We start from the raw sequence: 13,293 nt of genomic DNA on the forward strand, positions 1-13,293 counted from the left end.
CAGAATATTTAAAACATTATTGAAGGAAATCAATCGAATCGTTGCCAATTTTTTTTAATGAGATCTATGGTTGGTACAATCTGGACCATGCCTGGAAACCAAATGCCCAGCAGGTTTTTATTTCTGTTTTCTTATCTATACCTACTTTAGTTTATAAATTCCAACGTGCAATTTTCAATCGTTTTAAATTTATTGCAAGAAAATAAAAAAATTTTGTTTTTGTTTACACTAAACGTAATTCATTTTAAACGTGAAACTGTTTTTGTACAAAACTGTTTCACGAACGACCTCAGCGTTGTGGAAAGTACGAGCTACCTTCTAACGCCTTCTAACGCACCAGGCGGTCGCCTCACACAGCACTCAAGGGTATCAGCTAAAGGAGAAGGTTCCGTAGGTACTATCTAAAAAAAATTTAAAACGAAATCCATGTAAAGGTGTTATCATTTTTGTGCTGCTTTAAACTTAATTTTTTTTTTTGTTCTTAAATATTTTCCTCACGGTTCAGAAGAACCCCACTGCGCGAAAATGATAAAGAAGTAGTATATGTAACCCTAGCAGGCGAATAATACACACCACTATAAGAACAGACTTCAACTCGTACACCGAAGATATTTGCAAGCCAACAAATGAAGGTAACGTACTGTCTATCCACGAAAAGAGTTTTATATGGAATAGAGTAATTTCAACTATGTTCTTCACATAATATAAAATACTTATTAAATGTTTTGTTTACCAAGTTAAGTTAATTTTGAACACAATCCACACTTTAATCAGACTGGTATGAATACTTATATAATCATTACTTCAACTTAAGTTTTAAATGTTTTGTCAGAAAGCATTTAATTAAATCTCTATAATTGTTTAGCCATTTTGCTTAAATAAAAATGTAAATAAACACTTTGGAAAGGAGATTAATTATTGTTATTGATTTTTGCTCATATAATGTACGTTTGTTTGAAAATCACAAAAAAATAAAAAAAATAATAATTCTAAGCTAAAATTTTAAGATGAAAAAGCAGATTAATTAATTGAGCTCTATGAATTTTAAGCGTTATGGATGATCAAAGTGATTTTTTGCCATAAACTGTAAAAAATTATTTATTTTTAAAAATTTACTTGAGCAGCATTATTTATTAAGGATGTATGTTATTAAATATATTTAAAATTAGTGAATTTAACATTATTTTAATTACAATAACTGAGCATTTTTCTAAGCATTATATTTAAAAATTAATAATAAATTAACCCTTAAAGAAAATAAAGATTAAACATAAACATTAAAAATAATAACAAATAATTATATAATATTTGATTACTATAAAAAATTTAAACTTATCTTCACAAAAAAAAGACATTTATTGTTTATGATCTTAAAACATAAAAATTATTGATTTGTAGTTTTTTTGTGGACTTTACATATACATGTTTATATATCCAAAAATCATTAAAAATTTAGGGTAAAAAGTATATTTATAAAAAAAAATTAGTACTTAAATCAACCCTGTTCCTTTTCCTTCTTTGTACGACAAATTCAGTACTTGAAAATGTTTTAAGTTTACAAAGTACTTTTTTTTTATTTCATATTATATTTTTATTGAAAAATAATAATTTTGCCTATAACAGTCTTTAATGGAACTTCAGAAGAATGAGTTGGTTTTTATAACTTTAATCCAAGGTAGGTACAAAATCCAATTTGGTCGTAAATGAGATGGTTTTCAAGCAATTTATTATAGAATGCAATCTATTCCAGCCAAATTCAGAAACAGTGGAAAACAAAAAGGCATATACGTGTATGTTTGTTCCTATATTGATAGATTTTCTTAGAACACCATATCATTTAATTACATCAAACCACTCTAAATAAACTATAGTGCACAAGAGCCATAAGTCACTTACATACATATGAATTGACATCACCTGACAAAGATGTTTAGGTGGCCCAAAACTGTAGAGATGTGTATACGCATTAATTATTAACATTTAAGAATGATGATTAGTTTGTTTCCCTATTTCGTTTTTTAAACGGAACTCTTAGAAGAATGAAAAGGGATAAGCTTTGTGTTCTAATAACAATCTTTTACATGAAACACCCGAAACTGAATCTTGAAACAATCAAGAGACATTCATTACACCTTATTCTTATTTATCCGCATTCAGATTTCGTACACACCACTCAAATGTCATAACTAGTCTATATATGTCGAGAAGGCTGCGCTACATTTCACATCCTTGCGCTTGAAGAAGATACCACGCTACCAAAGAGTGTCGCACTATCAACCAGTTACCCCATAATTGGCATCTTGTTGTTGAACCAGGCAATTTGTTTCGTAAAGCTACCTAAAGCGGGTTTTTGTAATTGATAAACAAGATGTCATATGTTTCTCCTTGTTGCGTGTTCACTTCGTGGCAGCTGCAAAATATTTAAAAAGATACAATATATGCACTTTTGCTTAGAATTGTAGTAATTTATTATTTAACTTACAATGCGGGCAGTATTTACAACACATTTTTTTTTCTAAAGAATCATTGGTAGTTGTTTCGTATCACATAAACCAAGTTTATTCCTTGATCCTGACGGCATGATCCTGTAAGATTGATACTGTGGTCCATGAAGCTTGCTTTTTTAATTTATTACGTCAAAAGATCGTGAACATAACAAAAGTATTACAATACAAACAATTTTAGGAAGTAAACAATTTTTTTTTTTTCGGATTTTTTCCCTTGATAATACAATATATTTTTTACATCAATTTTTTGTTGTATTCAGGATCTTTCGATTTACTAAATTAAAACCACAAGCATCATGAACCACAGGATGAATGTGTTAAATATCATGATATTATGGTCGAGGGATAGACTTACATACGCGAATCTTTGAAAAAGAAATGGAGTTAATCAATGCAGTCCACCAACTGTCTAAATGAAAAAATAAGCGGTTGAGGGACCCTGAATATCACACATAGGGACCAAAATATTTATAAATTTATCCTCTAAAGTAAACTATCTTTCCACCATTTGCCATCCTCTCAAAGGTCACTCAGATCTCTCCTTGTGTTATCCGGCAAATGTGATCTCTGTCTGCCAGGTAGACGAGTCTTCCGTACTTCCAATTGTTAACTGCCCTTGCTCGCAGTCAGAAAGAAAAACAATATCCCGTCCATATTTAACGTATTTTTCTGTATTCAGTTCCTCTACATTGTTCCTCTTAGTCACAACTTCAGCAGCTCCTGGTCAATAAAGACTACTAAAGTTTCACGTGTTCCGACTCATTGACCAATCCTCGGAAATTTAACTATTCTGATGGTAGTATTTTAAAGACTTTATTCCGGGAATTCACCTACTTGTATATTGCATTATGCTTGGGAGGGTGAGTGGGTAGTTGGTAACCGCATGCACAATTAGCCTCTTTTCTACAGGCATGGCATTGGCAAGTCGAAGGACTCAATGAGTCTAAATTTGCTAAAATTATTTGTTCCTTGAAAATACTTTGAACACATTTTTTTTGTATTAAGCTACATTATAAGTTTGAATCAGGTGTATTGAGAACTAAAACTGAAGTCAACAGTAACTGACTTGTGAATCAGGGCCTTTTACTGTAAAGCTAAGCTTAAATATTGAAATAACACTGAAAATATTTAGTAAAAGCCAGTGATAAATAAGATATCTTTAGTCATTAAATAAGTTGCAGGAGTCTACTTGTTTATGTAAAGTAGTTTAAACAAATTGTCATTCCATTCTACTCATAGGAAACATTTTGAAACTAAGTTTAATTTGTATCTGAATAACATTTTTGTAGCTTGTTACTTATCGCACTTCCAGAGTGTTAAATTATTTTTTAAATTGGACGTTTTTTCTTTGCATTGTTAGTTGCATGTTAAAATTACCCATATTTTGTTATTAAAACAAGACATACAATAAAAATGCGCCAAACTCTAGGTTTTGTCAGTTACGTCATACTTTGTCAAAACAGCGTATTCATTAAAACGTCTGTGAATATAATAAACCGGATCTTATCCATATGTTAAAAGGCTACATTATTATTTTATTTTTTTATATCAATAGATGTTTATTGCTACAATAAACATTGTTGTTTCATTAAGGTGGAAACAAGTTTCTGAATAAAAAAATTATTTTATTTCTTTTAAAATATTTTTACTCATGATTATTGTAAAAAAATATCTGGGATAGCACAGTACAAACATATACATATATATTATATATATTATATATAAGCAGCTCAGAATTATATAAGTAATCTGATTATGTATATAGGAACAGTTGAAGACAAAATTTATTCTAAAAAAAAAATGAAATAAAGAGTTATGTCACTGCATGAAGACCTTCGCTATGCAGATGAATAAAAGGGTCATCATCCCTATTAACGAAACTGTTACAGTTATAAAGAACAACATACATTGCTCAGCCATAGCAAACAACTAGTATGAAACTCGGTCTGAATTCAACTACGAAAGATGTAACTCATAATATATGTATATATTTTTTTAATTTTTACCAAATAACTGACTAACATATCATAAAAAATAATTACAAAATAAAAACTAATGTTTATAGGTCGTACTGCCACAAAATTAAATCCTCATAATTAAAGATTTAAAAACAACCCATCCTGCTCTACCATATAAGATCCAACATGATAAATTTAATAAATTTCACAATCTAAGCCTTAAACATGGAACAATGATAGCTAGCTGTTAAAGATTTTTGAAAAAATATATATTATAACTTGAGGCCTTCAGTTATTAACTGCCCTTTTTAATTGCTGTAACAAGGCTTGTTGATGTTTCGGGCACATAAATTTTTTTTGTCTAATCCTCAAGCCAAATTAAATATATTTTTGGAACTTTGGCCCCGAACTCTTACGATCTTACTTTGGATGTGGCTTTTTTCCCGATTAAATTGCATTTCTGATCGCTAGTCGCAAAAATACTGTTTCAAAATCTCCACGATGTTAATGTGTTTCAGATGAAGTGTGTTCTTGTGTTCCTCGTTGCTATGGCTTCCTTAGCCATCTGCATCCCCGTGGAGGAGAAGAAATGTCCAGTTACGAGACAAGTTGATGGATCTGCCCAGATAATCATCTCAAAATTATTTCCTCTTCTACCTAATTATTACAACTGTAGTTTGTTAATGAATTAATCTTAAAGCTCTCGATGTAATACATACAGCTTGAATTATAATAAAAAAATTTTTAAATATACAATATTACTTCTATTTCTTACATATACTTAAAAAAATGGTAAACTAAACAGGAATAAATTAACTACATTTTCGTCAAACAGTTTATCTTATACATATTTCCTTTATCTGATGGGAATTTTTTAAAATCAAAATGCCAACCTATATTTGATATTACTCATCACCAACATATATTTAGCACAATTATGACTCGAATTAAGTGGTTTATATAATTAAAATTATTTTGTTTGTCAGTAAAATACTTATGACAGAACTCTTTTTACACGATTATGGTTTTTATACCTGTTATTTTAGAACATTATCATCTATAAAAGTAATCTATTGCACAAATAAAAACATTTCGTGTTTTTAAAACATTCTAAGTTTTATCTTTTTGACTCCTTTTAAATACTAAAAAAAAACTATATACTTTATACTTATCATTTCATTTAAGTCTAATTTTTGCCAAAATATTTCAATATATTATCAATGCTTTTCATAGAGGCTAGCTGTCAGAGACTTTTTCGGCCATTAGAGTTGCATGCTCAAAAAGTACATCAAAAATAATCGTCAAGATTCACTGCACGTTAAAAATACGAAACTCAAATAAAAACTGTTTGAAAATTTACTAATTCTTAGGGACAAAACTACAGATATTCACGTATGTGTTTGTTTTAAAAACATTCGAAAGTTAGTGAATGTTATTTGATGGAGTTACTAACAGTTCAGCTCATTTTAAAGGGTTACCTTATATCATTAAAAAAACTGTTTTTGTGATTTACAGAGGAAACTTTGGGAAATTAACTTAAAAACGGTGGCGAAAGTCTTATTGCTATGGAATTATCTTCGATATAAATACAAACTGAAACAAAAACGAATGTGTATTCTTATGTAAGCACAAAAGTATTTCTACTGCTTTTTGATTTAAGACACTGAATTTATTTTGTTTTTACCTACTGTAACAAAAATTTAATTTAAAAAATAATCAGCATTAATATAAATATGAGTATATAATTAATTGTTTTAATTAGTAAAATAATTGACAATTTTTTTTAATTATTAATGAAAATCAATAACTTTATTATAGTTTATTCAAAAAAATGATATACTTATTTATTAAATAATAATGAAATAATTAATTGTACAATTAAATAACTTATCCGAGAATATAAATTCACATGAATAAATACTATGAAAAAAAATTATTTACACAAATTTATATTTTCTTTAGTTACTATAAATAAATATTTGTGTTTTTTATGTATTGACCAGAATTATAATTCAATTGCTATATTTCTGAACATGCTACCGGAGAAGCTACGTCAACTATAGAATTATTTTTTTTTGCAGAGCGAAAAGGTTAAACTACAACTAAACGAGTTTGACCTAACTTTGAAAAAGAATTATATTAAAATACTACCCACCTTGTTAGGTTTCATTAAAAAAGTAATACTATATAGTTACCCCAAACTTTAAGATGACTATAAATTATTAAATATTAAAGGGTAGTTTCAATATACTAAAGATTTTATTACTTATATGAATTCATGAACATTAATTTCCTAACAACCGTAAATAAGTAATTAATTCTTTCAAGAAAAATAGAGTTTGTTGGCCAAAATATTATGAAGTAATCAATCTTATGGAAATAGATAAGTTTAAAAAAAAACTATAGCAATACGATAAACAAATAAAACGTATTTGTAAATATATAATTATAGCATAATTTGTATGATCTAATAATCTGACATAAAATAAAAGTAATACTCTCCTCTGCCGAGTTTCAAACCACGATCTATTTGATTATTAAAGAGCGCATTATAACCACTGCACTACAAAGTCAGCCCCGAAGAATGCATTGGGAATATATATTATAACTGCTGATATACCTGTACGAATTTGGCTTTAAAACTTGCAATAAATTTTCCTATAACTATTATAGTTAAATTTTTAGGTGTTTTGAGTATAATCCAGGGTCGTTTCACTAACATAAAGTTTAATTGGCACACAAATACGTCTTGCAAATTCCCTGATTTTTTGAAAGTTATATATTTGTTTATGTTCATCCACGTTAATCCGCCATTTTCTTGTAAAAATTTGTTAGCATGGTGCGGGCGTATCGAAAAAATTTACTCATCATTTTTCGGTAACGCGACTAAGGATGTTTATATTAAAAATGCTCTTATTAAAAAAAATAACTGATTGTGACATTCTCAAATGACGTAAAACATGATGGATAAATGATGTATTATTTAAATGAATAAGCTTATTAAAACTGTGTGTTTTATATATATATAGGTATACATAAAATTAATTTACCTAAAAATATGCATGAATATAAATATTTAGTGAACATATACTTAGAAACATGGGAACCACTTATATGTTGTTACATTGGAAATAACAGTTTATAAATACATCTGTAAGAGCATGGCTCTTCCGTCTTTGCTAGCAAGTAATTGCTTCAGAGTTATGTATCTTTTTACGTTAAATGAATTGGATGTATAAGGAACTTGGATACAATACGCCGTATAAACTGTTAGTCAGCGAGTAAAGTTTTACATACGCATCAATAGCATGAATACAGCAATTGGACCATTGAAGTTAATTTTCTTAATTATAAAATATTGTCGTGGTGATAAATTATTATAATTATTACTCTATTGCTTTTTTCTCACTCCGGTACTTATATTCCTTCGTGCGCAGGGTGGTTCACTATGGAACTGGGATGTGGGTCTCTGCTGCGCTGGAAAGACTGGTATGTTGCGCTGATTACCAGTGGGGCCAGCTGACGGCGCTTCTGCGTCATGTGCTCGGGGAATCTGGCCTCTATTGGTACCAGCTGAGATGGCGGGTCTGCGCAACCAATGCGGACAGCAATGTCCAAGTCCCCAACCCCCCCGCATGGTATACTCTTTTCTACTCTGTCCAACTCTTCTTCCAGATCCATCCTTCTGTTTACCCGTAAGCCTCCAGCTTGATGTTAATGCAAGAAATTTTGCATCCCGCATGTCAGAGCCCAGGGTTTTCCATGTGACTATGCAGGTTTTACATGGGCTCAACTTATTTAGTTTTAGACTAGTATAGTCAGTGAGGGGAGTTAGTCATGGTGCCAATCGCTGCCATGGCTGGCCAATCCCCCTCAAAGGACATGATGCATGCTACCCCTCCTAAATGGCTTACACACTGCATGATTAACGCGTATGGGCTTCGGCCTGAGACGCACCAACCCGGAACCCTCCCCAACACACTAAGTTTTTAGTTAGGTTAGGGGAAAAAATAAATCGTCTGCGCAAACGTTGTGCGCAAGCGACTGTCTTCACAGGAAGTGTCGCCACCTGGCGCGCGGATGTTGTTATACGTGTTCACGGAGGTGGTGGGGGAACGGACACTGCGTCGCCGACTGTTGTTATAATTGCTTGAGTTGTTCTTGAATGTTCTCAATAGCACTATTTTCCCTGGGTGTGTATGCTGACGAGAGAATGCATTCGGTTGGGGGCCCCAGTGGACTGTCTACCCTGGAGACTGTCATATTGTCCGCCGATGCAGTGGTCTGTGTGAGACACTTTCGTGAGTTGTTGGATGACGGCGCACATTTGTGTGTGCTTTTTTTCTTTGATTATATATCCTACGAGACTTGGAATAAATTGTTCAGCTTGGATCATAAATTTTCAGATAGTTGAAGTCATGGAGTATTGTAGTAACAAACTTTAGATTAGGGATGGTGGGTGATAATATGTGTATATATTACTGATATTGTGGATGAAGGTTAACACAGCTTATAGTTAAAATCTCATATACCTTATTTATGATATTTTAATTTTCTTAAATAAAATTGGAAATGTTACAGATTATAAACAAATAAATTATACATTTATGTTCGGAGATTTTTGTAAAATCAAAGTAAAAATAATATTATTTTGTTTGGAATACACGGGTGTAAAAAAGGTTTAAAACCTGAGCAGTATTTTACTTAATAATTAGCCTTAAAATGGGGTGTTCATGATGAAATTTTATTCATTTTAAGCACATAGTCTGTCAATCCAAGCCGAAAGATTTCAGACTGCTAGGTTATTAATACTTTACTGTTAAAATGGTTTAATTTACTTTTACAGCGGACCTTCTTCAACACAAGAGTTCCTTCCAGGTGACAATATTAAGCGGCAGGCGTGAATTTTATCAAAATAGCCCACAACGCTCTGCTGAAGAATCAACTTGCTCACACTAAGTTCTGTAAACAATGTGTTTGCGTGATACTATTATTCATCTATGTGATAATAGGCAAGCGATCGGGGGTCATATCCCCTTTTCTGGAATAAGCTAAAATTTAGAATAATATTCAGTCCTTTACTGCAAACTTGTATGTATTTAAATTTCACATGATATAAGGTTTAGACACACAGTATATACCATTGTTATTTATTCAGTACGAATACAATGGTTCTGGCCAGCCGCATGCCGAATTGTATTTTTCCATAGCCTGTATTTACCGTGCATATTATATCTGCTATAGAGAAGCCCCCGGGACTGCAGTTAACGATCCATAATACTGCCATCCAAAACAATAAGAGTGTGTGTGATCAGACACCACAGATTTTGCAACTTCCTGTAAGCAAATTATTCAAGATGCACTCACAAGTTTGAAGATACACTTGGATCGGAGGGCGGTTTTCGATAATTGAACACTGGGCCCAGTGTACAATAACCGGTATAGTTCTTTTAATGATTCTTGCTATTTGCGAGATTAATTTTAAACATTATGATAGACATACTGTGTTGCTAGTTAACACTGTGTGTCAGAGAGAAACCCCGAACAAGTGTTGTGTCTTAGTAATCCTACTTTATTCGTCTGTGTGGTCTCCTGGTTGTCAGAATATTTTGTAAGGGTAATCTTAGCGGAATTGGATTTAAAAAATAGGCCAAATAAATACCAATAAAAATGAAATATGTATTTTTTTTATTACTGCCTGAAACGCGGTTTGCAGATTTAGAACTCTCCTGACCCTGAACCTGGACAAATCTTAGTTAACTCATAAGGCCACTATTTTCAGCCGGAACTTCAATTGTTCAATTCACCTTCAGGAACATATTTGTACTTATGATGGACTTTCAAACTGAGTACATTTGGTCTGAAACTTGACCTCAAGTGTTCCTGAGATGAACTAGGGAATTTTTAGTTTTTCATGACCTTGAAAAATGAAACTGTAGACGAAAATGTTGACACCATGAACTGGAGTAAATCACACACATAATTAAGTTTAGTTTCTCACTATTATAAAATTGGTTCTGAAGATTGAATAAATTATATGTATATTAAATAACAGGCAATACTCGCTTTTAGTAAAATACGATCAAGTATCAAATTCAAAAGTAAAAAAACTTAAATAAGCTAACACCATGAGATGATAAATATTTGATATTTCCTGAAGTAGTATGCTTCTATAATTTTTGATTATACTAATGATTAAAAAAAATACTAGTAAAGCTAATATACATTAGAAGATGTTTTTTTAAATAAAATAAGTTTTTTTTTAATGCTTCTAACAACTTTCAAACCAATTAATATTACCTGAAATACAAGCAGAATATCGTGTGATTTATTAGTTTATATGAACATTTATATTTACTTTGTCGTAAATCTGTGTTTAAAAAATCGTGCAAAATAAATTAAAATTATTTTTTCTTAAATGTTAAAAACCTCTGATTTTTAATATTTTGGAGAAATCGTTTTTTCCATAAGTTAATTATACATATCTAAAAGTAAACTATTTCCAAACATTAGCGAAATATGAAAGATTATTTTTAAATTTTATATTATTGATAAATAATTTTCTAAAATTAAAGACATATATAGATTCAATATTTCAAAAATAATTAGCGAAACCAATATTTCTAGCTTATTAAAAATAATGACCATTTGCACGAAAAAGAAAGTAAGTAATTTAGGATACTACGATAGAATGATTTCACTCCTGTATCTTAATTTTTTGAGTCGTGTTCAGAGGACCATTCAAGTTATAAAAGAAAAAAAGAGAGAATATTTTGCCTCTTGAAAGCCCAAGGAGGTTATCCTTTAGACGTGCATTTGATTCTCGTAGATACAAGTTAAATCTATTATTTGAATTATAATTTTAAGTCAACTGCAATGACATGAAAATATATTTTGTGTTGTCACCACTACATTAACTTAAGTTTTCTCAAGTGTTCTACTATTGGTGAACTGTTCTGGTACCGAAACTCTATATACAGACTGTAAAGCATTCGTGATTCATTCGCGAAACGTTGCGAAACTCGTTTTATTTAAAAATGAGTTCAGAAATTGGATAACTTATAGAAGGTATTTAACAAATCGTAGATTTTGATCTTAGTAGCACAATGATCTGGTTGTTAACGATAGTAATTTTTTAATGGTTTCCTAATAACAACATAAGATTTACGGAATCAAGCATCAAAAAGAAAGAAAGAAAAAAGTTCTTCCGTGATATCGATTAATAAATCTTTGCTATGTATTATGTGAACAACTTTAACTTTAACCACTTCGGAAGCTACTTGTAAAACTCTTCCCAGGTTAGGTTCCTTAAAAAAATTACTTCATTTTTCCATGGAGACGTTTTCATTGCTCTCACTCATAATGTCTCAAATCCGAGACTAAAAGGAGTATATTATGTGTTTTTTTAATAAAGATAATGTCTAACATGTTTTAATGTATTAAGAGTGTTAGAATAATAGTACCTAATTTAGCTTGTAGAAAAAAAAATTCAGGTTAAAATCAATGCCACTTCAATATAAGTTACAATTTCTGATCTCATCAACAATAAATGCTTTTTAAAGCTAGAATACCTAAACCAAAAAGCATATATATATATATATATATATATATATATATATATATATATATATAATGAACCGATTTTGAGCAACTTACATTTTTAAAGGCTTTTTTCGTGATAAGCAAAATTTACGGAGGTCTTTGAAAAAATTGTAGCATTACTTTCTGTTAATCTGTAGAGTATGACTTGCGGACAGTTCGCTCACGTGTTGCAGATGCTGTGGTTGCTGGCCTGCCTCGCACTCATGGTCTCCGTGGCTGAGTGCGACCCTGTGAACGACACGGACTGCGTGTTAACGCAGCAGCTCGATGGGTCTCTCCGCAACGTCGCTGAGGATGTAGGAATAGAACTAGTGCCCAACCTGAGCAACTGTAGCCTAAAGAGCGGGTAGCGCGTACTGCCCAGGTGGCTGTGTTTGCTGATGCATGTTTAACCTCTTCCACGATACCCACTGCATCTTCCTGGATTACAACTGCGACTTCATCATGCGCATTCTTCTTGGCGAAGTTTATTTCTCGAATCCAAGTTTGTATCCAAAAATTTTTTTAAATTAAAATTTGAAATCACAAAGAATTAAAAAATATTATAAATATTTTTATGTCAAAGAATACAAAACATTGAAAAAATTGTAATTTATTTATATATAATTCGAACGGAATACAACAATCAATTAATCTACTGCTGCGTACTTATTTGTGAAATTTGTTAATTGTTCTTTTATGACTGTAAAACTGTATTGAAAAAATATATATAAAAAATAAAATTGGCACTTTATAAAAATTAATTAAAACTTATTTTTACCTTCAATACTATATCCACTAAGTAATACATACAAAGTTTAATTTGTTATTTAAATAATTCATAAACATTTATTGGTAACATATATTTCAATTATTATTATTTACTTCGCGATTTAGTAGCTGTGAGAAATATACACAATAATAACATTTTAATCCCATTAATGTAATGTGTCTTATCATAAATAAATAACATAAATGGTTGCTGTACCTACTATCTCATACTCGTAAGAATACAAGTAATATAAATCACCGTTAAATAATTATTTCTTCCGCATGTATTTTGAATTAAATATTTTTTATCGTTAGGTATGTAAGATAAGCAAAAAATCAAATTGATATATACATGTACCTATATATATTTCATCGCTGAAGCGCTAAGCAACTATCACCAAACACTATTTTCTCATAATTATTCGTAAGCGTAAGTCCCTAACAGTTTAGGTAACCAAAATTATAATTACTTGTTT

At 30.7% G+C, this 13,293-nt stretch overlaps 1 long non-coding RNA gene across 1 annotated transcript; it reads left to right on the forward strand.

Annotated features, from left to right (window-relative positions):
• The first annotated feature begins 471 nt into the window (after positions 1-471).
• On the forward strand, positions 472-12,800 carry LOC134537205 (uncharacterized). The gene is made up of 2 exons (XR_010075972.1): positions 472-632; positions 12,241-12,800. It is a non-coding gene; the product is annotated as an uncharacterized LOC134537205 (long non-coding RNA).
• The last annotated feature ends 493 nt before the right edge of the window (positions 12,801-13,293 follow it).

This window comes from Bacillus rossius, chromosome 12 (genome assembly GCF_032445375.1).
Source record: "Bacillus rossius redtenbacheri isolate Brsri chromosome 12, Brsri_v3, whole genome shotgun sequence".
NCBI lineage: Eukaryota > Metazoa > Arthropoda > Insecta > Phasmatodea > Bacillidae > Bacillus > Bacillus rossius.